Raw genomic sequence first — 26,530 nt, forward strand, 5'->3', positions numbered from 1 at the left:
CAAAAGTAAAAGGGCACAATTTCACATGGCATGTTGAAAATTACAACAATGATATACCACTTGTTTCCATAAATTGGAGTTCATTTCACTTAGTATCATTTTATGTGTTCATATGAGCATAGCTATTGAGCTATTGTGATCTTCTGCTAGGAATATCCTAGACATGTACTAATTATTCCCGAAGAGGGAAACCGTAAAGTCTATGTTTCTTTGGGTCTGGCTCTCTTCATTTAGTACGATTTTTTTTTTCCAAATCTTTCCATTTCATCACGAATGGGTCAATGTCATTCTTTCTGATAGAGGCATAGAATTTCATTGTGTATATGACCACATTTTCTTGATCCACTCATCTACTGAGGAGCATCTGGGTTGGTTCCATATTTTAGCGATGACAATTTGTGCTGTGATAAGCATACTTGTTCTGGTGGCTTTGAACATGCCATGTGAAATATTACCCTTTTTCTTTTGTATTTCTTTCTCGTGGTTTGACCCCTTATATCACTGTAACTAATTTTAGTAACCTGGATATTCTATGTACATGTATTGGACTAGGGAAGGGGAAGGGAATACCAAAATCAAGAGATAAACGATAAAAAGACAAACCAATGCAACAGCAATACTGGTGTAAACCAACTGTACAACTCATGGTTGGGGGAGGGAAATGGGGAAGGGGGAGACGGGGGAAAATGAGGGAGGAGGATAAAAAGTTGGATTAAAAAATGTACTCAATGCCTTACGTATAAAACTATAAACCTTCTTACATCACGTTGACAATAATAAAATTTAAAAAAAGAAAAGAAAGTTCAGCAACTTATCCCCCCTGCCAATGACCACATGGCCATCCTTGCTACTTTCCCTTGTCTCACCCAGTTCAATGCTGCTCTGTTTTCCCCAAGTAGAGAAAAAGTCTCCCTATATTGGGACTTTCTCACAAATTTTCATCTCCTTGACATCTATGTCCTTACTTGAGTGATTAGAGGAAATATTAAGTACAATATTGTATTTACAAATCAGCACTTGATTGCAATATACAGTGACCCTCTGAGGGAGACACAGAACTTTAGCCTGGGAGACACCAAATAGAGGACAAGCCCTACCCTATAATGTCTACTTTTCAGTTTTATAAATTGTTTATGCAAGCTTATGTAATAATTTCTAGATTTTTCAAAGCCACCTGTGCATATTTGATAGATTCTTTAAATTTAAAATCCTCTGTGGTAATTTTATGAGGAGGGATATCCTAATTACAGAGCTGATTGCCTAATTAATGGTGAATGTAACTCAAATAGTAAATGCAAGTGCTCAAAAGGTTTTGACCTTAGAAAGTGTGAAATACAAAAGCAGGTGGCAAGGAGAAGGAAGTAGCTGGAAGTGAACTTGTGCCTTCCACTTTTATTTAAGGACTTGAAATTGGTTGGGTTCTTAATTTAACCATTTTACCTTTTCATTTTGAACTCAAGGCTCAACTAATGATGTGACCTCTGTTCAGCGAGATGCATGGAAAAGGTTATTAGAGACTTTTAAAAAGTGTCTGTGCAGTTTCAGGAGAGGAGGATGTATTGGCTCAGATGTTTTGAGTTCAGAGATCTACAGCCGTTTGAAAATCCAGGGAATTGAATGGGAATAAAATTGTCCACATCAAACAAAAGCTGTCCGTGGCTTTTGTGACCACTCTGATCCTTTGGAGTATCAAAGAAATCCTTTTCCTCTTTGGGCAAAATAACTCCATATAAATCAATAGAGGAGTAGGCAGCAAGAAGAGAGTTTTCCAGATTCAAGCAAATAGAGCCAGCAAGGAAGGATCATAGGGTAAGAATGGAGAAGGCACAAGAACAGGAAGGCAATGATGAGTGCTCTTAAGGGGACCTAGTAGGCCATGCCATGGAAGAAGGAGAACAAGAGTTAGTGAGAGGGAGGAACAGATGACACATTAATGAGGCTGGGATATATGATTGAGAAAACATAGAAGAGGAAGGAGAACAATTCACCAGTTCGTCCATTCAATACATTTTACTGAGTATCAATCAAAGGTGTCTATCAAAAGCAAAAACAGCCTTGAAATATTATGATTCAAGCAACACACTCATCTTTTTACCTCCCCCGTCTTTATCCTGTTTCATATCATATCCTAGCACTTTTCCATACCCTAGAGTCTCAGTGTAAATAAAACAAGGTAGATATACCCTTTGTTGCAAAACAGAAGGAAAGTCAAATGGACTATTCTTAATCAGCATGATAAAAGCTATCAGAGGGAATACTTGAGGAGTTTTCGAACAAAAACAGGGACACTTAACCTCACATAAGAGAAACTGACAATTGTCACAGAAACCAGGGAAATATAAAGATGGTATGTAAAGGAAGGACTATTGTGTTTATTGTTGTGGTTTACATCTGTTATGAAATTGTACTCTTAGAACAGGGAATTCAATGTTTTGTGTATTGCTGGGATCAAACTCACGGCCTTGCACATGGTGGGCAAGTACTCTACCACCTAGCTAAATTGCCAACCTCACCAATGTTAATGCTTAGGGAACTATATTTAATCTAGTTTCTCCTAATCCAGAGTATCCAATAACAGCATGATAATTATATATACATATTATCTTTAATTGACCATTTTATAGATGAGTAATTCAACTATACAAAGTTAAAAAAGGATTGTGTTTTTTTTTTGCAAAAATTGCATAAAATTAACCAATTGTACATCTATACTACCTCCAACAATACAAGATGTTCTCCACATTACATTGCTGAAGAGAGAATGGGAGGGAGATGAAGAATGACAAAGTGAGAACAAGTCATGAGCTGAGAAGATCGACAATGTGTACTAAATGGAGAATAGAAGGATGAGGCAGGAGAGGAAGAAGGTGCACAAGGTGAGAGAAGACAATATTATAGGAGAGAAGAGAGAGTGATGGGGGCTGGGAACTCGATAAAGACTGAAGGTGGTCCTCCAAGGATGGAAGGCTCCTGGTTGTGGCACAACAGCCTTGAATCAATGAGCAGAATAGACAATGGCAACGACGTATATGCGTATGAATACAGATCACCTGCGATTCTGAGTGTCTGATATGGAAGAAAAAGGTAGTGTGAGAGAGAGAGGGAGGAGGGGGAGCAGGAGGGAGAGAGAAAGGGAGCAGGAGGGGGAAGGAGGGAGGGGAGGAGAAGGGAAAGGTAGCAGAGTTGGGGTCAAATGGCAGCCATTAAGGCCCTTGATGATCCTCGAAAACTGGCTCATGCAGACCTTGAAAGGCAAATTTCTGCCTTTCGTGAAGAAAGAAAATGTGTGAAGGAGTTATAGAACACTGAAAATAGTAAAGAACTAAGTGCAGGTATCTCATGCAGGTGGTCCTTGCTACTCAGAAGGCTGAAATCTGAGGATCAGTTTGAAGCTGGCAGAAGTCTGTGAGACACTTATCTCCAATTACCCAGATGATGGACAAATGTGTAGTTGTAGTATAAGTGGGAGAGCATGGAATGAAAAAGACAAGTTAGAGAACAAAGATCTGAGGCACAACATAGCACAAGAGAAAGAGGAGAGGAGGGAAAAGGAAAGGAAAGGGAAAGGGAGGGGAGGAAAGGAAGAAGAGACTGTGGGGTGGAAATAAATCCACTGGATCTAGATGTCAAAACCTCAGCAGATTTTCAAAACCTACTCTGATTTCAATGGAAAAGTTGAAACTCAAAATGAGTAAAAGTTCTGATGTAAAGTACACAGAAAATTTCATATCAATGTCCAGCCCTGATCTAAACTTCAGTCCAATGTGCTATCTATCATCCATCTATGAAGAAATGGACCCAGTGACATGGAGAAATGTAGGCACTTTCATAAGAAAAAGAATATGAGGGTCAGTCTTGCTTTTCTGCTGTTTCTGGGGACAGGAGCACTTGCCTGCAAGCACATCTCATTTTGGGAGCTCAGGTTGCAAGAAACTGCAGTGTTAAGCAGGTGCTGCTATTTGCGTCCTGTTCCCTGTCTATTTTCAACCACAGGATGCTGTGGGAAGGACTTGTGAAATGGTATATCTGCAGCTACTTCTTCTCCTTCCTTCCCCCTACAATCTCCCCTTCTGAAAAGTAGGCCTCCAATCACAGGTTATTCCTGCAGAAAGTGGGTACACCCCCCACTTTCAGGCTCAGCCTGTGACAGTCTGCTGCGTGTTTTGAATGAATCCTCAAAGCTCACTCAGGAAGTGGTAAGGTGTTAGTTAGCCTTATATGACTTCTGCCTGGAATCACCCTGCAGATCACTTAAACTAACATCAATAAGCTTTCTTGTGTTGACTACAGCCAATGATGTTTACTGAATGGTTACTGAAGAGATGCATGGATGGATGGATGGGCAGATGGATGGACAGGTGGAGGGATATAAAAGCCTTCCTCCTACATTGGGAAATGGAAACACTTAGGATCAATAAATGAAAAGATTTTCACAATGTTTTATGGCATTTATAATATTTACTAGATGGACATTCTAGAACTACAAGCATGTCTTGCAAACTACAAGCAGATCAGTGAGCAGGATAGAGCCTAAGGATTATCTGATAGAGTTATGCCACCATAAACAAGGTGGGCAAGGTTTGAATTAAATTCTTTGGATTCAATTCTAGTGAGTTCAGAGGTAACTCAAAAGGATTCTGACATGAAATGTCTCCAGAGACAAAAAAGAACATAAGGAAGTTGAATTCTTGGATTAATTGGAGTTTGCTCGTGGGGTGTGTTAGGGGAGGCTGTGAGCTGGTACTATGAGAGCAAAACTCATGTGAGACATAAGAAAGTCACCCTGTGAAAATGCCCATCTGAATTCTAAAAGAGCTAAGAAGGTTATCAAGGGTGGGGAAAATGGAGTAAGAGGATGTAAGAGAAAAAGAAGAGAGAAAACCAGGAGAGACTGTGTGTTCTTCCAGAACTAAGGAATCATGCCCCGAAAGAACATTCAATAGGACCAGTAGCCATGCACTGCGTAACAATGAGAAAAAGAATGTGGCAAAGACATTCAGGAAGAGCAGTCATCCAGGCATGTTGTCTGGAAGATGCAAAAGACAGGGTGGTCAGTGCTTTTACCTGCTCTTTTCTCCTCTGGCCTGGGTGGGTGGAGCAGGAGGTATATGCATGCACTCCTCAAACTTTCTCTGAGCTTGAATGAGTGCTTTTACAGTGGAACTAAGAAAAGGGGAAATAATTTCTCTAGAAAGAGGAATCTTGCTTGAGAAAAGAAGCAGCAGGGAATTTCAGAAAAAAATTGTTAGGTTTTGTTGTTTGCTTCCTTAAATAAATTGTGCAAAAAATGATTCTACCCTTAATGGGGCAGCAGATTGCTGTGTCAGAGAAGGTAAGTTAGGTGCAACACACACACACATACACACACACACACACTCACACACACACACACAACAAAGTAGGTGACCAAATTTGGCTTTCAGCTGAATCAGTGGTTTGGGGAAAATCACTATCTGCCTCAAAGCCTAAATTTTCTCTCCTCTAAAGTAACACTCAGACTTCATAGGGTTTTAAAGGTCTCTCTCTACAGCAATTTTTTACCTATATGCATACAAATATTACTTTGTAAATAGTTACAACTGTCATTCCTGCTTGCTCTGAGAAATAACTGGCTATAGAAAAATCACATGTCACTTAATTACTGCGATCTAGGTAAAAAGAGAGATCCCAGGAGTCTCTAGGGGAGAAAATTAACCAGTTGAGAAATATGTTTATAATTGCTTGGTAATCAGTCAGACTCTCAGGTCCTTGAGAACTAAGTATTATGAGGTAGAGAAGATGATGGAAACTCATATATCTCTGTTTACAATCTCCCTTCTTCAGACAGGCCAAATTTCTTCTTTAACCATGATCAGGTTAAACCGAGTACACACACACAACTCCAAATCTTGCTACAAGCCCCTGGATGTTTAATCACTGTCACATTTTCTTATGTGAACTTTGTGCCTCAGGTTGGTAGCATATTTCTTTATAAGCTCTCTTTCTGCAAATGCCTTTGCTTACAAAGAACATTTCTAAAGGTTGAATATAGTGATTAGTGACATGTACACATTTAATCTTCTCCAGTCTTTCCCTGTCTGTGGCTCCCCTTCCTGCTCCTAGTCCTTAGAGTTTTATGCCTATATCAAGAAAATGTTTTCAATCCGTCTCGCTGCTATTTTCTTTTCTGTCTTATAAATCCTTAAAGAAATGCAGTGAGAGTGAAGTTAGTGAGAGGCTGGATAGATGGCCCCAGAGAATAAATTCTCTTCATCTGAAGAACAGTCTCTATCCACACAGGAGCAAATAGCAGCTTCCGATTCTGTCAACCTGGTTATTAAGCATTTATAGAGCTGCTTTTTCCTCTTGCACTATAACAACTACAAGCAGTTTAATTAGCTGATTTTCACCCCATAGTTGTAAAGGCAGACGATTCAATTTATCCAACTTCAGATGAAACATACATTTGAACCCAAGCTCTCCAGTAGAGAATGGAAAGAGACTGGCTTGGAGTCAAGTATCCTGAGTAAATTTTTTGTTCCTGCCATTTTGTCAACTATGTGACCCAGTGCAAATCATTCCCTGATTCCAGTGTTGACATGGGAAAGGATGCAGTGGGAAAAACCAATGAAGCATGCATTCTTAGTAGCAGACGAACAACAAAACCCACATGAGCATGAACCTTGGTTCTTATAAAGAAAAAAATTATGTTGTTATGTTTGCATCAGGAATTTGCATACTATACAGAAACAGATATATCATGTTAGAATTTAGGTAGGGGAAATTAGGAAAATAATACCTAAAATTTTTCCTTAAGAAAGAAGTTGTTTAATGAATAGTTGAGAAATCTTACCATACCAAACCACCCACTATGTTTGAACTTCTAAGGATTTCATTAAATATCCCAAACAACCCCGTGAAGTAACTGTGGCTGTATTTCTTTAATGTGGGGTAACATGGGTATTTAAAAAGTTGGAGGCAGTGGACAGAGGGTGTACAAAATACCTTTCAAATAGAAAAGTTCTATTCAAATGTAAGGTGCTATTATTGACAAATTCTTATTATGAATAACAGTAATTGCTGGAAAGCAAACCAGCTCAAAGCTAGTGGTTTAAAACATGATTGTTTGTAGATCTCACAGTTCTATCAGTCAGTAAAATTAAACTGAGCTTGCCTAAGAGGTTTTAGATGTGGCTGGGTTGACTTATGCCTTTTCTCTAGGTCATGGAGGCATCTCTGCTTCTGTAGATTGGGTGGTGTTGTGCACAAAGATGCTTAGGTCAAGATTCCAAGAGAGCCAAAAGAAGAAGAGCTGTTCCCTTGATGTCAGAGCTTAGAGCCAACACAGGCATTAAACTATAACTTGGTCCTGTCAAATTCCAAGGCCAACACACTTACAGGCAGCTGGAGGAAAAGGCTTACATCTCTTGATAGAAGAATTTAAAAAGTCACATCACCATCACCGCAAAAGGTGTGGATGTAGGATGGTAAATAATCGCAACTTTTTTTTGATACGATATCTTTCTCTTCCCGCTGTAGCAGAGATAATGGATCAGCAGCTCATCTAATTGTCAATCAAAACCACAAGTTTAGAACTATAAAGTATGGTATGAATATTCATTATTACCATCTCTTGGCTTTTGAGTCTTACAACTGTGGTTTAAATGTGCAATTAGGAGTTGACACAGCATTCCCTTGTACAGATATTGTAGAGAAATAGCAAAACGCATCCTGGCTAAGTGGTTGCAAGAGGGTTTGAAAGGGATATAGCCCTTTCCAGAGCTGTGTCAAACACCTTCCATTTGAGGAATGCAATCTAATGGACATGCTAACTAGATATTCATCTCAAGTTCCCACATTCTATTCAAGCACTAATTGAGGGCATCAGAAAGCTGAGCACTTTGGACACCATTATATAGCCTTATACAAAATTGCCTGCTTTAAGTTATGATTTAATGTCACACCCTCTGCCTTTATGGAGGCCTAGTATGGGACCACCCAAAAGTAGCACATTCTTGTATCTTTTATTAAGTTATGGTTGTTGATCAAGTACACTGATTTTTTTTTTTACTTTAAATATGGGTGTCCATGCTTGGGTTAAAGTACAAGAATTTTTTGTATAGATGAATTTGTATGTTTTCTAATATTGTATAATTCAAACCATTTCTCTTTACAGCTTAGCTGCCAGAAAATAAACTGATTGTCCCCGAACTATAATCTTCTCTACTCAAGCCCTTTAAGTGCCAATTCTGCTACTTTTATTGCCTTTCCAAATAACCTTCCACACTATTTCTCCTACTCATTTTAACTGCCCAGTCACCTTAAGCTATTTCAGAAAAAGTCAAAGGACATATTTTAAAAAGTCTTTCTTTTTAAATAAAATTGAACTAATGTCCTGGGAAGATGTTTGCATAATTATAAGTTTGGGTCTGAAAGATTAGCCCTTCAGATGCTATTTTTATCACTCTCTGTACAAAGTCTATGTTCAGCTGACTCCACTTGCATGAGGGCGCTTCAGATTCGCTCTTCACTCCAAATAATTTTACATTCCTTAACTGTGGTTATCTGCACTAAAGAGTCTTTCTGTTGGGCTGAGCATTCTTCTGCAATAACACAAATTCTTTTTCAATCATCAGGTTATTATGTTTACTACAATTACTAATTATATTTAACAGTACACAATTTAAGTAAAGATTTTATGGTGCTGTGAAACTTACCTGCTTGAAACTGGTTTTCTTTTCAGTATTCTTGAAGTTGATTCTAACTTCTGAAAAAAAAATTGTGGTGGAAGGTTCAGCTCTTCTTGGGTAGCTCTAGTTGTGCAATCAGACCTCTAAATGTCAAAGGACAGAAATTTCAGTCATAGATCTGCTGTTGTGTCTTCTAAGCTTGAAACACAAAGGCCAAAATTTACTCTTCAGGTGAGAGGAAAAAAGCAACTGGTTTTGAGGATTTTATTGTTTTGTTTTTTGCACTGCCAGAAAGACTAGTAGTTTTTGGTAGGCTATTTGACGAAATTTTCTCAGTCATATTATGTGCATACAATTAATGGACACAGACAGATATACCTGTCACCAGGATACTTGAAGTCAGAGGTAGGATGATCAGGAGTTGGTGGCCAGTCCTAAGGAATGTTATGCTTCAAAAAAAGAACAAAAAGATACACTATGTAAAGAAAAATGAACTATGTGAGTGGGTATGTATGACAGAGGGAAAATGGGGAGAATGAAGGAAAGGGTGATATGTACTCATAATCTGACTTAGAGAATTATAACCCCTTTGTAAAACTACTTAAAAACAATAAAACTGCAAAAAAAAAAAAGTAAAATGAATAGGGCTAGGGCAATGTTTCAAACAATACAGCACTTGCTTAGCATGCACAAGACCTGAATTCAATCTCCAGGACTGCAGCAGCAACAACAACAATAAAGCAAGCAAGCAAGAAAAAGTATGTGCCTTACAAGCAGGTTGCAAAACTGAAATAAGATCATGACCAATGGAAGGACAGAGAAGTGTGGAGCACTGTAGACATGGTCACCTGTGAGCAAGAATCTTCTTCCCCTCGGTCTTCACTATCTTTCTCCTCCCACTTTTGGTCTAAATCTGGACACAGACACAAGTATTGGCCTCTAGAACTGATTAGAGACGAGTGCACACAGATGTCCTGGAAGTTCCCAGAGCGGTGAGTGTGTCCACAGTGGGTACATCCAGGCCGACTCCACTCTTGACAGGTTCCATGAAAACCCAAAATGCTACAAGGATTAACCTCCTATCAAATTCCATATACAATCTGCAGGTCTCTATCTTGACCTTTGGCTGTAGAAGGCAAGATGCATGTCTCCTTTCTTTACACCAACAGCTTCTTCCTGTTATGGGTAATATAGAAGCAAAGGAAATGGATAGATGCACCAAGACAGATTAAAAACACTCAATCCCAGGATTCTTGCTTCACAATGACAAACTAATGGGCAACAAACTGTGAGATAGAAACAGAGAAAAAAATGGATATTTAAAATAAAATAAATGAAATGAAAAAGTAAACTAAAATAATGGTGTTCGTAGATTAAGTAATCCTAAAGGGAGTACAAATTTTTCAAGATCATAAAAAAATTGAATTAAATCATTAGAAGGTAATCCTAGGGTAGGATATTGATGAAGTCACAAGTAGGAAAATTAAGAAATATTTCTTATGAGTTATGTGAAAATACGTGAAGAGCTCTGACATCCATAATCCTGAGTCCTAAAGGGAATACCAAAACTTAGAGGAAAAGGATAAAAAGACAAATGAATGAAACAGCAATACTTACAAAACTATATGGTGTAAACCAACTATATAACTCATTGAAAGGGGGTGAGGGAAATGGGGGGGGGAGGCAGGGGAAAATGAGGGAGGAGGTAACAAGTTGGGTAAGAAATGTACTCACTGCCTTATGTATGAAACTGTAGCCCCTCTGTACATCACTTTAACAATAAAGAAAGAAAAAAAATAGTAACTATAATAAAAGCTAAAATTAAAAAAAAAGGTTTTTGTAATGCCTTGTACATCGGTTCCTTTCATTTTTAAACTTAAAATTCAATGCAAGGTGGTCCATTAGATCTCATTAAAACCTAAAATGACATACCACTCTGATTTTTAACTTATAAAAGCAAGGTGATATAATTTGGAGTGACTTAGTTATTGACAAGATAGTTGTATATAACCCTGCTACTGGTCACCTTGGAGTTTACATATAATGTAATATATGTATGTGTGTATGTATATATGAATGAATGTATGTGCATATGACTTTGCACTGGAGCTTGAACTGAGTTTTTTTGTGCTAGGCAAAGCTTCATTCTATCACTGGAACCACACCCTCAACCTTTTTCTTCACTTTAGTAATATTTTTCATAGAAGGACCTCACTCTTTTCCCCTAGGTCAGCCAAGGACCACAGTCCTTCCATCTTTGCCTCCTGTATATCTGGGATTACTGGCCTGCTCTTTCATGGCTCTCCTTTTATAATACCTTTACTGTGGCATTTGTGTGTGTGTGTGTGTGTGTGTGTGTGTGTGTGTGTGTGTGTATTTTTCTAGCTTCTGAAAGATTCTCTGTCATTCCTGCGTGCATCTGACTTACAGTGATTGTTAAAGTTATCCGCCAGAAAGAAAGGATTCACCTTTCACAAAGCCTAGCAGCACCGGCATGAATAATGCATTTTAATAAAATCACCATCAGTTTGCTGTTTAGTCACAACATTTACTTCTTTAAATTACAATAGGGAAGGATTGTAGAAGATGTTTATGTTTCAAAACTAAAGCACGGGCTTCTATCGAAAAAATGGAAACTGAGCACAGAGACCATCTGCTGGTGTGTTTTGCTCCTGCACTAACCCCTGCACTGTGCCCCTAACTCAGGAAAGATGATTTTTTAACATTTCATCATCAGCCTAACTAATGGTAGATTCCCAGTATTCGCGGAAATGAACTGAATCCTTCTTATCTGTTCTCAAAGCCTATTTGAAAAATATGGCCACTCTGTTTATGTGAAGCAAGGGATGAAGAGAGCCAGAATGTAAGTAGAACAAATCTTTCATCTTGTGGAGTTCTTTATCTTGGATTTTACTCTCTCAAATGCCTTTATAGAGAGGTGCAATTTTTTGCTGCTCTTGTAGCTATCAAGTTGAAAAAAAGATACTGGGAAATCTTTAACAAATAATCATTTTTCACTGTACAGTTCATCAAAAAAAGCAGTGATAGAGAGTTGAGTAATAAATTAAATATGAAATTTACTTGGAAGAAACAGCACTTCCAGGCATCAGCTACATGTCATATTAGTGCCAAAGCAGGCAGGTGTAATCTTCGTTAAATATAAACAGCTACCTACAGTTGTGAAATGGAGAAGGGGGACAGTGGAAAACCAAGAAATGTCATTTTGATTTTCAACGGAATAAGAGCGATCTATTTTCCTCCTTCAGTACTAATATACCAGAACTGTGGTTGTTTTCCATAAAGCAGAGACTTGTTATGACAGAAAGTATGAGGAAGCATGACCAACCATCATTGATATGGGTCAAAGTTGAATTAAGTGAAGTGGTACACGGCTATGATCCCAGTGCTGAGGAAAGAGGAGCAGGAAGCTTTCAAGTTTGAGGCTGGCTAGGGCTACATTGTGAGACTCTCTACCAAAAATACAAAACAAAACAACATTGGATTAAAACGTGTTCATATGGTTTAATCTAAAACTGTTACAGACCATTTAACAATGGGGATCTTTTCTGAGAAACACAGTTATGTGAATTTATTATTGTGTGGTAAGTAACTGTATAAAAAAAGAGGCTAGTGGAAGCCAGGTGCTGGTGGCTCATGACTGCAATCCTAGCAATTCAGCTGGCCGCCATTTAAGGATCCAGGTTTAGAGCCAGCCTGGCACGACAAAATTGTGAGACTTGTCTCTAATTAGCTAGCAAAATCAGAAGTAGAGGTATGCCTTGAGTGAGAGCATGCAATTCTTGAGTGGAAAAATCCAAGTGAGAATGTGAGGCCTTCAAATAAATTGCTAGAAACACACACACACATACACACACACACACACACACACACACATTAATACTAATAATTCTGCAGTTTCTAAGGCAAAGATGGTTTTCACTACTTTGACTCATTCTTTTCTATTATCCAAAAGATTTTTTAACAAAACAGACAAATATAGTCAGTCATAAAATTGCATAAAAATTCAAGGTTAGAGAAAAATTTTACAACACAGATGCTATCTACTTGTAGATGTTTATAATTGATACAAAAATATGACTAAACACCTTACCAATCAAGACAATAAAACAGAAGCTAAAAGCATAATGAATTTGCATATAAGTGAATTATGTCAACTAGGCCTAAATCTCACTTAAAATTGAGGACAGCTTGATTTAACAGTAATTTTTAATACCAGAAAGTGAAATGATCTTATAATGCTTTATTGTTGTTGCTTTTATAGTGTTTTCTTATTTATTTGCTTACTTGTTTGTTTTTACTTTTTTTAGTGTGATACTAGAGAATGACAGTTCAGTGGGAAGACTTGGGAAAAACTATTGTAATGGAAGTGTTTTAATTATACGCTCCTCCATATATCAAAGCCTACAATATGTAAACAATCCCCCCAAAGAACAAAGCGACAGAGAGATAGATTATTGTGGGAGAGGAAAGTATTATTAGTGGCCTAGGAATTCCAACATTGCCTTTTTTCTGAAAAGCCTAGAGAGAGACCACTAGATCAAGTCAGCAGTATAAGAGAATTGAGTGTATATTGGGCATTTCAAAAAGAAAATTATGCAGGCTAAGAAAATAATTAAATTGTGTGTGTGTGTGTGTGTTTGTGTGGTATTTAATGCAGTACATTATGGAAACTGTACTAAGGATTTCATGTTGATTCATTATCACCATAATGTCACAAAATAAGAAATATTACTACACATTTTACAAATAAGGAAATGGGAATATGAGGCAGCTAAGAAAATTCCCTAGACCAACCAACTAACAAGGACCTGAACTAAGTTCCAAAGCCCTAATATAAAGCCCAAAGGCTTTGCCATGCTGTCTCTTACATCTACTGTTCTTTATAGGACAGACTTTCAGAAAACGCACAAAGCAATTCAACATGTAGCCACCTTCATCTACAAAACAAACAAATTTAGACAGCAAACATTTATAACCTTCAAGGTTTGAAATTGAATTGTTGAAATTTGAAATTGAATTGGAAGACAGTGCTCCCAGTGGGATACACATAGATACAAATATAGACACCACTAAAAAAGTGGTGCAGTATAATAGGAAAGAGAATGGATTCGTGAAGCCAAAGAGACAGAAGTTGTTTAATTTCTATAATTTAACTCCAGGATGTTTTCTTATCTCTCTGGGGTTTAATAATTTCATTCATAAAACAATAAGCTTCTGACACTGAGTTTTTCCATAGATTAAATGAGATATTTTATATAAAGCATTTTTTGTGTATTGTAGTTCAGAACATAGGGTACTAATATTAAGGTAATGGGGCACCACTAATAACTGCATTACATAGACAAAGGCATATACTCCCCAAAAAGCATTTATAACCCCAAAAACCTTAGAAGAAAGTCAACAAGTAGAGCATAAAACATGTAAGTTGATATAAGTCAAGACACTGTCTGGCCCTAGTAGCCATTGGTGGATGAAGCGTGATGTTCTTTTACCATTCCAAGGCAATCTTCTTGAATAGGTTGGGAATAAAATAGCATAGCCCCTTTAGCACTTCAATTTTATTGATGTCACTGAACTATAGAACACTCAAACTGGATCTGCCCCTAAAGACTTTAATCTAACTTCTCTGCTCCAGAATACATGAAAATGGAGGTTCTGAGAGAAATGTGCTATTCACATCTCCAAAGTCAGTTAGTTAATGGCCAAATCCATCAGGGTTTCTGACTGCAGAGTTCTTTATGCTGCTTTACTCTACCTAACTAAAGCCATCATACAGCTGCTGATAATTAGTAAGTATGACAGGGACTAGGAAGTAAGAGAAAGAGAGACAGAGAAAGAGATTTCCCTTTTAACTGAGAGATATGTATCTCTGAAACAGACCTACCTAGCAAGCAAAACAAAGAATTGACCAGAGAAAATACAGAAGTAGCCAGTAAGTTTATAACTGTCATGAGAGTTTACCACAGAGTTTGTGAGAAATAAGAAATGGTCAGAGTAATCTTCTGAAAATAATTTATGTTAAAACCATACAGCCATGTCAGAATGAGATAACAGAACAATGAGAAAATGAAAAGTAAGGGGATGAGAATGCTCTGTCTAGAAGTGTGATTTGCCATAGCCAAATTATGGAATCAGCCCAGATGCTGATTGTCAAATGGCATCTTCTTTGCACAACTACTTAAAGGTAATAAGATTTTTTTTAAAAGATAGAAATGAAATCAGCCATTTTGATTTATAAGCCAAAATCCAAGGAACCAAAGGAAAGATGCAGCTGATGCAGCCAACCCTACATTATCACCATGCTTCTAATAAACCAAGCCTGCCATTACTTCCATCTTCAATTAAGAACACTTGGCACAGGGATGTTGAGCAACCTACCCCTGGTATCCAGTGAGAAGCAGAAATCAAGTCCAAACCCAGTATCCTGGCTCCAGATCCCACACAAAATCTTGAGTACCTTAATTACCACACAACCTGCTTCCCTGAAATCCAATTCACTCTAAAGTGAATCTACCTTCAACAGACACCTAATTCCAGAGAAAAGCATGGAAGAAATTGAGTTTGGCAAATGAAACTAAAATGTATGAATATAAGTTTACTTTGCACATACAGTCAGAATTTATTTGATAATTTTAACAGCATGCTAATTCATAAAATGATGAGAAAATGAGTCAGGTCTTGATTTTTTAACAGTAATTTTTCTGACAAAATTGTATGATCAAATGAAAGGAAATCCTTCACTTTGAATTTAACTTTCATATCATGATTAGGAGGCAAGGTAATTTTTGTAAAAATATTTGAGAGATTCATCATTTTTCCCCGAGGCTTCTCTTAATCCTTTGATATTCAAATACTTCTCTTTTGAAGCTTCTAATCATCTTCCATGTTGATTTTCTCTTTTTCAATTGTTAATTGGTCTAACTCAGCCAAATTCTCATTTGCCAATGCCTTTGAATATGATTCCAGAAAGACTTAGTATCACTTATATAAACATCATTAATATTGCACAAATTTCATTGGACTACAATTCATTTTGCATGTGATATGCATTGTATTCTCATTATAGTCTGGGTAATCAAAATATTTTATACAAACCGGTGACAACTTACACAACAATAGCAAATAATTATTCTGATGAGATGGGAAGAAATGATATAGACACCTTAGCAGAGACTAATTTTATAGCAGTATTTTTATGGAATATTTTTGTGTAATATATGCCGGCATATATTACACAAAAATACATGCATATATGTGTTGTATAATACATATATATGTGAATATTTTGTGCAAAATATGTGTACACACACACGTATGTATTTCTGTGAAATTCCCAGGGACCCAGGTCTGCCAAAGCAAGAAACAAGATACTCTCCCTGCATAATTTGAAAAAAGAATCATTTTGGGAAAAGGAGTTGGATCTTATAAACATCTATATTTTATCTTTGTATTTAATATATATAACATAGCTCCCACTAATACAGTTTGCCAAGCTTATATGCTATAAAGAAATTTTTTCCAGTTCTTTTCTGAATTAGTGCATGCTTTGAGATATCCATAGATGGTGTTTTGCTATGGAGTTGAACTGCAAGCAAGCTCAATGACTTAGTTGAAGTTCTCCTTGCCTAGAAAAGACAGAAGACTTGAAATTTGGCATTCTTGAGGTACCATTCTTTTTCAGGAAAATACAGGTAAGTATGATCTTTTTCTAATCTTGAATTTTTTGGTTCAGTTAGGGAGCTGGCACTTTCCTGAATTTTGAAAATTAATAGTGTTATTAACTTGTTAGTCAGGGTTTGGAGGATCTACCGTGAGTCCAGATAATCGCTTGTTATCAATGAGTCAAGAAACAAGGACCGATTATTCACATATAAGTAACATAATCTCTACAATTGTGCCCAGAGCCTTCCTATAAAGCTGATTTGTATGCAAAGATCTGGCCATCTGTTGTTTATCTGGATGCAGTGTATATGTCTGATCAGAGAAGAAAAAATCCAGACAATCTCAGCTACACAGATGGGGCTCCAAAATTTCTTGTATCCTAGAAGTTGTCCCAAGCCAAGCATTAAAGGAACATGTTTTATTTCTGTGGCTACGCATCCAATGTATATTGTGGCCTTGAAATCTACAAGCCTTTCTATTCCTAGTTTATGACTGGACTCTCCTCAAGTCACATGATTTCATTAAGATTATTGTTTTGTACTCATCACAACATGGTTCACAAACACACACACACGCCACACAACCTGCCATTTTCTGTGCATGTTGTGTGTTCCAGGCCCTATTGCAAAAGACTGATGGTCCTTGTCTTAACACTTTTTTTTTTTTTTTTTTTTGGCCAGTCCTGGGCCTTGGACTCAGGGCCTGAGCACTGTCCCTGGCTTCTTCCCGCTCAAGGCTAGCACTCTGCCACTTGAGCCACAGCGCCGCTTCTGGCCGTTTTCTGTATATGTGGTGCTGGGGAATCGAACCTAGGGCCTCGTGTATCCGAGGCAGGCACTCTTGCCACTAGGCTATATCCCCAGCCCTGTCTTAACACTTTTATCAACTCTAGGTGAAAGTTGTTCCTATTCAATTTTACAATAAGGAAATTGAAGCTACACAACAATAGGAAACATATCTAAAGCCACAAACTATCCAACTCTGTAGAAGTAGACCCTGAAGAGGGGTCTGTCTTTGCCTCTTTTCAAATCTTTTGACTTGAAGAGCATGTTGAAACATGCATATGTGCGTAATATATGCAGTAGTATTCAATATGGAAAATATGTGCCGTAATTCTGTCAAAGGGTAACAACATCTCATTAAAAATGCATTGGTAAAAGGAGTCAATGACATCTACATTCAAAATTGTCTGAATTGGTAAGGATATCAAATGGCCTTAAATAACACTGCACTTAAACAACTGCACTAGATGGTAATAAGAAAGGGTGATCCCTAGAGCCTCTTTTAACTCCCAGATGTTTTTATCTTATTTCATGATATCAGATGCTGTTCCTCAGATTGGAGTATCTATCAAAACAGGGTATGCCAAGAGCCAGTATAATGGAATAGTATATTTTCCAAGGCTATATTAAACAAAGAAAATCATCTATGGCTCAACTTAATGTAATATTTGCTCCTATTCTGTATATGAAACAGAAGACTTTCAATGTATTTGTACTTTTAGAATCTACTTTGTGCTACACATCCTAAATTCTTATGGGTTTATACTTATACTATTTAGTTATAACATTTTGCTTCCAAGATAAAAACAATGATGAGCCCTCTCTCAACCTCTCAGAGACCATCTGACTCAGCTCACTCCATTGTTGTCCCTTATCCATAAAAATGATTTCCCTATTGAGTTGAGGTGTGCCTTTCATGGGAGATCGAAGTAGGCTGCTTCCTCGGTGGAAATGACCAGTTTGTTTGTTAAATATGATTTCCATAATAGGCCACATTTCTCTCCTTTTCCATATGAAAATGCTACCTGTCTGGTGAAGTAGCTGATTGATATATGCAGCTCATTTGATCTGTAAAACACACCATTTTGACCTGGCTGGAACAAATTCCACAGCCTGGTTGACCCCAAGCTGTCTTTTCCCAGAGCTGTGACTCAAGGAAAAGCCACCGTTTCTTGGAGCCTCAGTCTCCTTTATCAGCAGCATAAAAGATACTGACTGATCAGGTCTAATATTGACTGTCCTGATTTGTGGACAGACTGTCAAAGCTGAGACATTTGGAAGCTCTTGGCATTGCCCTTGAAATGAGTGTCCTATAGCGTTCCTATTCCTGTTTTGAAATAACTTAACATTTCTCGGCCTTTCTGAGATGAGCCAGGCCTGCAATTCCATAGTAACCTCTGTGGGCTAATATTTTGGCTCTTTAATTTCTCTGGATAAATATCAGAGGTGAACCAGTGTGTGAGAGTAGCATCCTAAGTAGGATGGGGCTTCCTTCACTCTAACAACAAGCAAGAAACAAGGGCTGCAGACATCATAATGTCACCATTGACGATGTGGAGGGTGTTCTATGGAAACAAAAAGCTTAATAAGGAAGAGAAACCCACATCTCAGGGTTTTGGTACTCTCCATAATAGCTGAGTAGTTTATCCACACCAAGCAAAACTGGCTAAAGGAAATGTGGAGAGAAACTCTCTCCTGGCATTCAAAACCTACTCACAATTCAGCTTCATTACTCTTCCCAGTCCAGCTTCCTCTCACTTCTTAACTTTCCTCCCAGATCCTCAAACATGTTTTTATACCTTCACACATTTGCACCTTTCCCAAACTGAGCAAATTACATATTCATCCTTTCTGATCCAGATTAATTAAATCTAAGCTCCGGAAACACATAGAACAGTGTTGGAGTTCCTACATTCAAATTAGTCTATGGCTTAGGTAAACTATCTCTGAGTTTGTAAGTTGAGTACCACAATAATTATGTTATGTAATTGCTCTGATTAGCACATTAAATGTAATTTTAAAATTAATAGTAAAATGCTTATCATATGTCTGACACATGGTTATTTCTGCTACTTTTAATAGTATTTCATTTGGGTTTAAAACAGTATCTCCTTCATTCCTAATTTCTTGTTCATAATTATTATCCCTTAAGAATCCTATTATTCCAAGAAAAAAAAGAATCCTATTATTCTAAATCAGAAGTTGGCAAACATTATTTTTTCATGGAAATGGATAGGAGAATAAATACTTTAGGTATTATGGTCTATAAGGTCTTTGTCATAGCTACTTAATTGTGCTATTGTAGTATAAAAAAGTTTGAACTCAAATTCCAAATATGAGATTTTAAGATAATCTATTCTTCTGTCTTCTGGTTCAACAGTCTGCCAACTAGGGCTCATGGGCTAAATTTGGCCTTGTGCCTATTTTTTACATAAAGTTTTATTGGAACACTGCCATTTCCACTGTTGTATGTATTGCCTACTGCTACCTATGGTAGATTTTTATGGCCCAGAAAGCCCAAAACACTTATTATTTGGCCTTTATAAGAAATTGTTTGCCAACTTAGCTACATGTTTGGCATGTATTTATGGAATGAGTGAAGCCTTGCTAGAAAGAGCCAGAAAAAATTTCAAAAAAATCTTGCCTTAGGATATTTCTAACTTCATGAAAGCAGATGGTAGGAAGCAAGGCTCATAAATCTATGGAGAGTCAGTCAGAGAATTCAAGAGAACCAGAATGGGTGGTCATAGGGTAAAAGGTTGTAAGCCTTGGTCCTAAGACTAAGACTATTTGCTAATGGTCCTGTTGAATTTTCCCTTCTAGCTGCCAGCAAACCTAGCCACTTCTAGAAGAAACACGCCCAGTAAAAAGGACATTTTATGCAAACTCATATAAATGTTAGAACCTTCAACAGTGCCAGAGGGTTGAAGTTTAAATCTTTGAAGGTGCTAATTGCTTTGATCATCTCCAGAATTACATGGTCACAATAAAAATTCCCTGTAATGTTTATCTTTTATTTGACCACCAATATCTTTCTTGCTTATGGTTCACGATGATCATCTTAATGGTCGGCTTGTCTTTGAAATGAGTACCTATAAAAAATTTAAAAACACATTACAACATTTCTCAGATGAGCAAGTCTAAGACTGATGAGGCATAAAATTTCACTTACCTAGGTTTGGCTAGTATCATCTTCACCTTAAACTCCTCTTTTAAGTTTCATCACTCTAGACTCAAGTACTTGAGATATTTCTTTGGGAGAATGGTTTTATGTTATTATATACTCTGTCTTCTGCCTCCAGTGTCACTAGGGTTCTTTGAGGTCAATATCACCAGGGTGTTTTGCAGGATCATGGCCCATTAAGGAACTCATGTGGAACTACTTTTAATCAAGGACAAACTACTTTTTTCACTTTCCCACTGTCCAGCTGCTACCCTGACAATCCCCAAAACATCTATAAATAACTGTTTATCATAGTCAACCATAGAAACTGTCTATTGAATACCCTCAAAAATATAGGACTTTAATAACTGAACTGATCCTATAGGGGGAAAATCATACAGTATCCATCCATTTTCTACAAGTATTTTGAAATCTGTTTCCATTTCAAATTTTTCTGGCTGAAACAAACGCAAACTATCAAAACCTCTAAGATCTGAAAACCGGCAAATGGACTTAGATGTAGCTAGTCCTCTGTTTAATTTATTATTTACTTTTTAATTATGTATTTAAGTAGTTGTACAAAGGTATTCCAATTCAACAAATCAGTTCAAAAGCACAGTATGTCTTGATCAATATCACTTCTTTCCCTTGTTCTCCAAAATTTTCCCAAACCCATCCATAACTTTATGGGACTTGGTTCCATTTTTACATATGCACATTTAGTATAAGGGCTGCATTTGCCCACCCTTCCACTCTCTTTTCATCCTGTCACCTCTCTTTTTTAATTTTTTAAATTTAATTTAATTGTAAAGGTCATGTATAGAGGGGTTACAGTTACATAAGTAAACTATCAAAATTAAGAGACAAAGGATAAAAAGACAAAGGGGGAAGGGGGGGAAATGAGGGCGGAGGTAACAAATTGTACAAGAAATGTACCCACTGCCTTATTTATGAAACTGTACATCACTTTGACAATAAATAAGTAATTATTTTTTTGTAAAAAAGAGTGTGAATACTTCTAAACCTTTCCTTTCTGTTTATGCTTCTGACTGAGCATGGAGGAAAGGACCCAGGTATAAAAATGACTACAACATTCCCTATGTGGTTTTGTGTGAACACATGCAGACAGTAAGGCCATTGTCTTTCCTTTTCTTTCTTTCTTTTTTTTTTTTTGTTAGTCCTGAGGTTTGAACTCAGGGCCAAGGCATAGTCCTTGAGCTTTCTTGCTCAAAGCTAATGTTCTACCACTATAGCCATAGCTTTACTTGGACTTTTTCTTTGAATTCTGAAGATAATGTCTCTGATGTGAAATCAAATCAATCTGCTGATCTGCTAGCCACCACTCGGATATTGCCATAAATCTTTGACTGAGGATTTCCCAGGATGAGATTGCAAATGGTAGTTCTTGCCATTTTGATATTTTGGAAAGATCCAAGGATGTGCACTGTCCTTATCTGCCAGTTAATTATTCAATTTTAAAAAAATAAAAATATGGAATGTTTCACAAATTTTCATGTCATCCTTGCGCAGGGGCCATTCTAATCTGCTCTGTATCATTCCAACTTTAGTATATGTGCTGCCGAAGTGAGCACATCACCTTCCCTTAATTCCCCAAATTTCACTGTTATCTGACTCTTATTTCTGCTAATGTTAATACTTATTCAATGCATTACCCAACCCAAGAACCTTAATATTTCCAGCAATGGCAACTTCAATCTCCCTGAAGATATTGCACTTGCCTCCTAGAATCTGTGATTTAAAGAAATGTCTGCCTAAGGTCCATACACTTCAACTTTTACACTTTGTTCTTTTTCCTGACTTCTGATGCTGAACAAAGTTCTCTCCCTTCTGAATATAAAATGCCATCAGAGGGTCAAAAATCATTTTCACACATTCCCATGTAACTACTCTACCATTAAGTCTACCACCTTCAGTCTATTCAGGAATGCCGATTGGATTGAAGTTTCCAGCCATCTCTTCTGGCAATATCCTTCTCAGCAATGCTCATTTGAATGATCAAAGCATTTTGCTTCATATATTAGTTGTTATATTTGGTAAGGATTGTATTTTGTCATATGCATGAAAGAAACAACACATGCATGGAAATTCAATCTTTAGCAGAATCCTTGGGTTGTAGATTCTGGAGTCTAGAGCTAGGAAATGTTTAATAAGGTTATATGTCTTTTTATTCACCTGTTTCTGCAGCCCCTCTATTCTCTCTAATCTTCCTTATTTTTATAAACCATAAGAAAGGACTCATGTCTAAAAAAAAGATGTCTTGCCTGAGTCCACACTGTGAAATTATACATCATTGAGAGAATATAACAATAAGAGAACAATGTTGATGTACAACTGCAAGGTGCCAGGTGTCTTGGATAAGTTTTCTCTTCTGATCTGTACAGTAGCTCTGTGAGAAGAGGTACCTTTTTTCCCTAGTTAGTAGATGGTGGAACTGAGGCAGTAAGGAAGGCCTCAAAGACACTATGGAAGGGAGCCCAGGATTTTGACAATTTTCCTGTAGATCATCTTCTATTTAACTCAGAGTTTTATTTAAATCATAACCTGTTCCACCTTAGGCCAATGAACTGCTTCTTTCTGAGTGAAGTGATTTTTCATCTTCTCCCATAATTATAAAATCTTAGAGCAGGAAAAGACCATACGGAGTTTGTCAAGCCCAACTTGATTACTAAGAAGAAAAATATGTATGCCTGTTGGATTTCTGCATGACTCAGTATTCTTTCTGCATTAATATCCAACACGCCATGTTGGTGAAATTAATATCTCAGATAAAAACAATTCATCATCACAGTATCCCAGTCCCCTGAACACGGAGTGTCAGCTGACGACATGGTGGTCACCCTGGCAATGGCTGTGAATTGGTGCCATGCCATCTTCAGTTAGGGACCGCGACAATAAGTTAGCAAGGTATGGCAGCTTCTGTTACTTACATGAACTTCAGGAAGGGAAGGAATGAAAAGGGAAGAACAGGTGTGCTACATTTCCTGCCAACATTTCTTAGACCTGAGATGATGTGGGAGTGAAGGTGTGAATAATCCTTAAGGAACAGAAATAAGTCTCCTAATTACCTAGCCAATAAAAAAAAAAAAGACTAGGAGAAGGACAGAAAAGAAAGTAAATGCATCCTATTTCCAAATGTTAGTGTTGAAAATGCTTGATTCTTTGCCTTTTACTCCTAGGCAGAGTGTCATATCCCAAACAACACCAGGCTAGAGCGTTTTGCTATACTGGTTATAAGCTTTCATATTTGGAGGAGTTTCTTTTTTCTTTTTTTCTTTTTTTGCGAGTGCCTGAGCACTGTCCCTGGCTTCTTTTTGCTCAAGGCTAGCACTCTGCCACTTGAGCCACAGCACCACTTCTGGCTGTTTTCTATATATGTGGTACAGGGGAATTGAACCCAGGGCTTCATGTATACGAGGTAAGTACACTTGCCACTAGACCATATTCCCAGCCCCTGGAGGAGTTTCTTAACCTTTTATTCTCCATTATCTCATGTATCAAAGGGCTATGATATTTGTGTCACAAGATCATCAAAAAAGGAGCACAAAAAACGGTGATGCAAGGAAGGTAACTGAATCCTACTGGGTCTCAATGTATCCATTTTCTAAAAGGTTGAAATTGAGAGCAACAAAATGAAAGTCTTTGTTCAGGCTGCTAAAACAATATACCAGAGGCCAGTTGGCTTAACCAAATGAGGTTTATTTCACATTGCTTTGGAAGTTGAAAGCCAAGACCAATGCACCAGCAGATTTGGTATTTAATGACAGCCTGTTTCCTCACAGAACACATATTCCTATAGTGGAGGAGGCAGGTAAATATCTGAGGTAACTTCTCAAAATGCACTGATCCTATTCATGGATGTTCTGCCTTCCTGATCTAATCATCTGGAAAGGCTCTGACTCCTGATGACATCATCTTAGGGGTTGGAATTGGAATATAATAATTTCAGAGGGACATCAATATTTAGATCAGAGAAAAATGTATCACCATCAGTAGTTGGAATGTAATTACTTAATTTTATATACTCTTCCACATGTTTCAGCTATTGTATAATTAATTTTTAAACAAGTATCAATTCTAGATATGTTCAACTCACTGAGATTGGTCAACTCCTACTTTTCAGAACTTGTCTAAAATTGTCTAAAGAAATAATGTATCATTTGTCTTGTTCTTTGCCAGTCACATTACACTTTAATGCAATTTAGTTGTTAAACATGCCTTTCTACACCTGTAGATCTATCCATCATGGTAATGTCAACATTGAAATTGGATATCTATTTCTACTGTTCTGTGTTTAATGAACATATAAGACTCCAGTGAAGACTATGCAGGTTTTGCTATCATACTAAATCCTGTTTCTAGCAGGATACCTTACATAAAGAAAGTATATATAAGAAATATATATGTGTGTGAGTATTATATACATATATAATTGAGTTCCTTATATATAAACAAAGCCTATTAGACACTTTATATATGTATTAAAATATCTGCAGATTATTGATGAACTATCAACTTGAGTCCACTCAAGTAGTCACTAAAACAATCCATCATGCCCCTTTATGTCTCTGTCCTTGTCTGTTTTTGCACTTTAGCCTTTCTCCATTTGTCTGTCTTAAAACTGTGGTTGTTGCCTTGTGTCTTTCTTTTCCTCCCTAAATATGTACATTTCAATCCTTTCCATTCTGCATACCCCCTCCTCTCTCTCTCTCTCACACACACACACAAACACACACACACACACACACACACACACACACACAGTCTACACTAGATCTTCCATTCATTAATCCCAGGTCCTTAGAAGGTTTTCCACAGAATTCTCCTGCCAAAATAATTCTTTGTGAATTACATTCATTTGCAAGACCTTTTCACTGCACAAAGATGTTCTATTTAATTAGTAAAAGTTCAATTTTTTTGTCCTCAATAGAGCATCATATATCACCAAGTCTGGAGAGTCATTAGCTGTGAAATTAATCAGGATGGTAAACAAAAAAAAGTGGAATAAAACCCTATTTCTCAGTGGAATTTGCCATGTCTGAGGCTCAGCTGTGGCTTTCCCCAAAGGGTATAGCCTTTTGAGGACCCTTTGGACCATTTCCACCATTGACAGGGTACAGGCAGTGAAGGTGTTACTCCTTCTGCCCTGTACGTGGGTTACTGCTGCTAAGAGCCTCAGTGGGGAAATAGGAAACAGAGGACTGAATATCTCAAGCACACAATATCCCACTGGAATCCTTACCAGTTTAGGCAAAGAGTGATTTTTTTTTGGGGGGGACAGAGAAGGGGAGATAGAGAAGAGTACTTGTTTTCCCACCCCTGAGCCCACCTAATAAACAACATTTGGAATTTTGATTATGATGTGATTGGCCAGATATAGCAGTGCATACCTGTGATCTTTGGACTTGCAAAGTAGAGACAGGAAGATGGTGAATTGTAGCCTGGACTTTACAGTGAGACAAAAGTACAATTGTGATGTGACTGGAGATTAAACAGGGAAGTCGGTTCTGTGTACATTTTCCGGAGACAATTATGTTCATTGGTTGCTGTCTTGGTCTTAATTTCCATGAATCTCACTTTACATGTCAGTCAAATGGGGAAAATGATACCTCTTCTGTTTCTCTGCAGAGCTCTGAGACTGGAAGGAGAAATAAAATTAGTAGTTGAGACATTAAAATTATCTTGGAAGCTGAATTTATTTTTAAGGTACTCAGAAGTAATTCTGTCAAATGCATAACCATGCATTGGTGATTTAAAAAAATAAATAAATGGTGATCAGCAATCACATCCCAACTGCTCATGTGCATGAGAGGCAACTATCATGTAGCTAAAAACGTATAGAACATCTCAACCCTCCATGGTATGTGGGACCTCATAGCTAAGTGTGAATGACAATGATCACATCCATGAAAATGAGACCCAGGAACTCAGATTTCTGAAACATTCATCTCTGTTTAATTTGTCTGAAGATCTTACCTAAACATTACATTCTTGCTTTCCTTAATATTGCTATACAGGCATCATTACAGAATGGTTATGGTCAAGGATGCTCTTTGTCTCTTTTATCATTCTTCTGTTTCCTGGTATCTTTGCATCTAGATTCTCTAGAATCTATCGTTTAGTTAGCCTTTTGCAAGCATCTGTTGCTACACGTAGAGCTTACATCCTTTACCTTACTTATTCCCCTGTCAGAAATAAGCCATTATCTTTAGAAC

General features: G+C 37.4%; 1 long non-coding RNA gene and 1 other non-coding gene across 2 annotated transcripts; one reads left to right on the top strand and one right to left on the bottom strand.

The window, feature by feature from the left end:
• The first annotated feature begins 524 nt into the window (after positions 1-524).
• Positions 525-21,437, top strand: LOC125356267. Its single transcript, XR_007211846.1, has 3 exons — positions 525-534; positions 4,889-4,895; positions 21,303-21,437. It is a non-coding gene; the product is annotated as an uncharacterized LOC125356267 (long non-coding RNA).
• Positions 21,438-21,782: 345 nt separating this feature from the next.
• On the bottom strand, positions 21,783-21,889 carry LOC125342036. The gene has a single exon (XR_007209133.1). It is a non-coding gene; the product is annotated as a U6 spliceosomal RNA (small nuclear RNA).
• Positions 21,890-26,530: the final 4,641 nt, after the last annotated feature.

The sequence above is a fragment of the Perognathus longimembris genome, chromosome 1 (assembly GCF_023159225.1).
Source record: "Perognathus longimembris pacificus isolate PPM17 chromosome 1, ASM2315922v1, whole genome shotgun sequence".
Lineage (NCBI taxonomy): Eukaryota > Metazoa > Chordata > Mammalia > Rodentia > Heteromyidae > Perognathus > Perognathus longimembris.